Genomic DNA, 4545 nt, shown 5'->3' with positions numbered 1-4545 from the left:
AATGTTGCTGTTATGAATCGTAATGTAAATATCTGATATGCAGGATTGCCTTAGGCGACCCCTGTGAAAGGGTCGTTCGACCGCCAAGGGGGTCTCGACCCACAGGTTGAGAACCGCTTATCTAGGCCTTGCCTATCCCTCCAGCCTCATTTGTTGCCACTTCCCCTTTCCATCACTGTGCTCCAGACATACTGGCCTTTTCATTTTCCTTCATTCACTCTGACATTTTAAAGGTATGTTATCCTAAATGCGTAAGACCAATGGACAGGGCTCACTGAAGATAAAGACTGACCTTTGCAAAGAGAGCTACAGGCCTGGGATGTAACTACCCACTATGACCTGGCCAACTGGGATTTATTATGATCAGACCATGGTGTGTGGTTATTTTGGTGACTGAGCTTATCAGGCCTGCCATGTGGCCCCATGAGCCTGTCAGGTTTATTGCATAGACCCTTTTTCGTTCACATATGGCAGATTCAATTCATTTCCTACCTTACTCAACCTTTTCAGTCATAACAGAATGAGTCAATAAAGCCACTTTGCGAATCAAGTTCCTCATACAGGCAACAAAGACTGACCTTTGCAAAGAGAGCTACAGGCCTGGGATGTAACTACCCACTATGACCTGGCCAACTGGGATTTATTATGATCAGACCATGGTGTGTGGTTATTTTGGTGACTGAGCTTATCAGGCCTGCCATGTGGCCCCATGAGCCTGTCAGGTTTATTGCATAGACCCTTTTTCGTTCACATATGGCAGATTCAATTCATTTCCTACCTTACTCAACCTTTTCGGTCAGAACAGAATGAGTCAATAAAGCCACTTCTTTGCGAATCAAGCTCCTCATACAGGCAATGGGTTCTCCGCTAAATCTACCATGTTCCTCAATTTAGTTCAGTGCCACCTCTCACCTGCCATCAGCATGGTCACCTCCTTCTCTCTAAGTCTAACCTAATCTACTTTCCTCTTCGTGGCCCATCCTGCCCTTAGCTACAGGGGCCTTGTTCAGGTCTCTGAATCAGCTGTCACCTCACTGATGCCTTTCCTACTATCTTTACTTAAAAATTGCAGTAGTGAACGCACTCCTGGTTTCCCTTACTTGCTTCGAACTTCTACATAGAACTTACCCATTTGGCATTCCATACATTCCACATATTTCACTTTTTTTTTTCTTTTTTTTAAAAAATCTGCCATGCCAGTGAGCTTCATGAGGGAAAATCTTTTGTCTGTCTTGTTCACGCGATTTCCCAGCACCAAATTAGGCAATCCGGTGCTGGGAGAGTAAGCACTCGGTACTCGCTGACTGAAAACCCTGGTGTGTGACTCTTCTCACTGAAACACAGCACCTCATTCGGGTGAAGAGTCGCCCATCTTGACTCCCAAAGAAGGCTCAGTCCTAAGCTTGGGGCTTTTTCTTGGGCTGACCGAGTCGGTCGTAAAAAAAACCAAAGCAGTCGAACCCTGACGCTCCTGTTCCCTTGGTTTCTCTTGAGCCTTAAATAATCTTCTTTCACTACCACGCACCTTAACGCAATCTAAATGTCGCTTTCGGAATTTCGAATCCCTTCTTAACAAATTCCTCCCACGTCAGCCCCCATCTCCCTTTTTCCTCGTTGACTTCCTTCATAAACCCGACTTTTCCTTGCAAGTCCCGCCACGGCCCGTTCTCCATCTCTCCCACTGCTCCACACCTTCATCTTAGCCATTCGGTTTGCCTTCCCGCCTCAGTTTCCGATCTCTCTGAACCTCCTCAGCCCCGGGGGCCTTCCCTACTTCAGTCGTGGTCTCCATTCTATTATTAGTCAACTCCTCACCCCCCACACCACATCCCAACCCCTATCGGGTCTCTCTCCCTAGACCCCCGAAGTCCAGCACCCGAGAATGAGGAACCTGGGTGATCCATGGGCCAAGTGAACTCGTCACCATCGTGAAAGACAATAAGCGACTTACCTCTGCGGGCCAAGTTCCAGCCGAACCACCAATCTGGAGCGGGCCTCTAACCCCTAGTCTCAAACCATATGCAGCGCGAAGCTCCTAGAAACGCAGATGTTACGCTCCCAGCGCGCCGCCATCTTGGGCAGCCATTCAGCCTCGCGATTGGACGATGAAAATCTCGCGAGATCTGTAGTAGATGCTGAAGAAAGAATAAACTGTCGCGAGACTTGGAGTTAGCGGCGCTTTCTGACAAAAAAAAAAAAAAAGGCGGGGTGTGGGAGGTGGGGGGAGGCGTGGTAGCAAGCTGAGTCCTTGGTGGAGGTACCTGCATTAGAATCTGCTAGGTAACTTTTGACAAATGTAGATTATTTTTTTAAAAATTGCTTTCTGGACCTCACTCCAGACTTACTAAACCATAGTCTCGGGGACTGGTCAGGAAATATGGGGATGGAAGTGGGGCGGGGGAGACGGCTTTTAGATTTGGTGGCGGGCAATTAGCATTTGTCGTGCAACAGGTCTCTCTACTGGGATGTCTCATTTAAACATCACAGATAAACTGTGAGGTGGAAAGAGTAGCTGGGGATCGTTTGCTCAAGGTCTTACACCCAGATGACATCAAGTCCACGTTCTTTGTGTTTCTTTACCTGCCTCGAGCTGGAAGCACTATGAAATGCATTTCATTTTTCTTTTCAACGCGGTTGTACTAATTTTTACCCTTTGGTAAGTAGAGTGAGCATTAGTCTCCCCATTTTACAATAGACGTAAAAAGGTCTATTACCTGCCCAGGTCGCGGTTCCTGGTCCGGGCACATGTCTAAGTTGCAGTTGGATCCCAGGTCAGGCAGCCCATCCATGTTTCTCTCTCAAACTGATGCTTTTCTTTTTCTCTCCCCCTCCTTTCCTATTTCTGTTAAATCAAATAAAGCATATCCTCGGATGAGGATGAAAAGAAAAAGAATGGAAGAAATTTCCTGAAGCTGAGAAAGATACAAGTCTTCAAATTAAAAGAGTTCACTGTGTACCAAACTGAATGAATTTTAAAAGACTAAGTCAAGTTTTTAGAGTCGTCCCTAGTACAGTATGACTGGTGTTCTTATAAGGAGAGGAGATTAGGTCGCAGACAACGCAGAGGGGTAGCCAAGAAAGGACACAGCAAGAAGATGCCCATCTGGAGCCAAGGAGAGACCTCAGAAGAAACCAAACCTGCTGATGCCTTGATCTTGGCCTTCCAAGCCTCCAGAATTGTGAGAAAAGAAATGTTTGTTGTTTAAGCTACCTAGTCTGTGGCAGTTTGTTGTGGAAGCCCTAGCAAACCTATACAAACCTCTTTGGTTATGTGTATTCAAAAGTATTTTATTCTTTTTGATGCTATTGTAAATGGAACTGATTTTTGTGTATTGATTTTGCATCCTGCAATGTTGCGGAATCTGTTTATTCTACCTCTTTTTGTTGGAATCCTTGAGGTTTTCTACATATAAGATCATGTCATCTGTGAACAGAGGTAATTTTACTTCTTCCTTTCCAATTTTGATGCTTTTTATTTCTTTTCCTTGCCTAACTGATCTGGCTAGAACTTCCAGTGCTATGTTGAACAGAAGTGGCATAAGCAGGCATTCTTGTCTTATTGCTGCTCATCTTAAAGAAAAAGCTTTTGGTCTTTCACCATTGAGTACGCCATTAGCTGGGCTTTTCATTTCTGTATAGCCTTTATTATCTTGAGGTAGTTTCCTTCTGTTCCTAGTTTGTTGAGTGTTTTTATCAAAAAATGGTGCTAAACTTTGTCAAATGCTTTGTCTACATTTGGTTTTTCCTCCTTCTTTCGGTTTATGTGGTATATTAATTGATTTTCATATGTTAAACTTCCCTTGCATTCCAAGAGTAGACCCACTTGGTCATAGTGTATTTTAATATGCTGTTGAATTCGGTTTGCTAGTATTTTGTTGAGGATTTTGCATTAATATTAATAAGGGATATTGGTATAGATTGCTTTTTTTATAGTATTGTCTGATTTTTGTTTCAGGGTAATCTAGAGTGAGTGTGAAAGTGTTCCTTCCTCTTCAGTTTTTTGGAAAGAGTATGAAGAGGATTGGTGTTCATTCTTTATTTTATTTTTTTTTTAAATATATTTTATTGATTTTTTACAGAGAGGAAGGGAGAGAGATAGAGAGTTAGAAACATCGATGAGAGAGAAACATCAACCAGCTGCCTCCTGCACATCTCCTACTGGGGATGTGCCCGAAACCCAGGTACATGCCCTTGACCGGAATCGAACCTGGGACCTTTCAGTCCGCAGGCCGACGCTCTATCCACTGAGCCAAACCGGTTTCGGCATGGTGTTCATTCTTTAAATATTCACTATCGTTATATCTAATCTGTCTGGAATCTAGTGAGGTATGGACCTTTTCTAAATGGCTAGCTGAATGTTTCACTACCATTAAAATGTTTTTATTATAGTAAAATACACATAACATGAAGTTTACTGTCTTAACCATTTTTAAAATATATTTTTTTTATTGATTTCAGAAAGGAAGAGAGAGATAGAAACATCAATGATGAGAGAGAGTCATTGATTGGCTGCCTCCTGCACACCCCACACTGGGGATCGAGCCA

General features: G+C 43.6%; 1 protein-coding gene across 1 annotated transcript in view; it reads right to left on the bottom strand.

Annotated features, from left to right (window-relative positions):
- Positions 1-2101, bottom strand: part of METTL16 (methyltransferase like 16) — a 63206-nt gene extending 61105 nt beyond the window's left edge. Inside the window, exon 1 of the mRNA XM_005858297.2 lies at positions 1952-2101. The gene's annotated coding sequence lies outside the window, so the exon portion shown is untranslated. The remainder of the gene's footprint in view (positions 1-1951) is intronic.
- Between the last annotated feature and the right edge of the window lie 2444 nt (positions 2102-4545).

This window comes from Myotis brandtii, unplaced genomic scaffold, assembly GCF_000412655.1.
Source record: "Myotis brandtii unplaced genomic scaffold, ASM41265v1 scaffold1167, whole genome shotgun sequence".
NCBI classification, from domain to species: Eukaryota; Metazoa; Chordata; class Mammalia; order Chiroptera; family Vespertilionidae; genus Myotis; species Myotis brandtii.
Note: the sequence above shows the minus strand (reverse complement) of the source record. Positions and strands in the feature narration are given on the sequence as shown.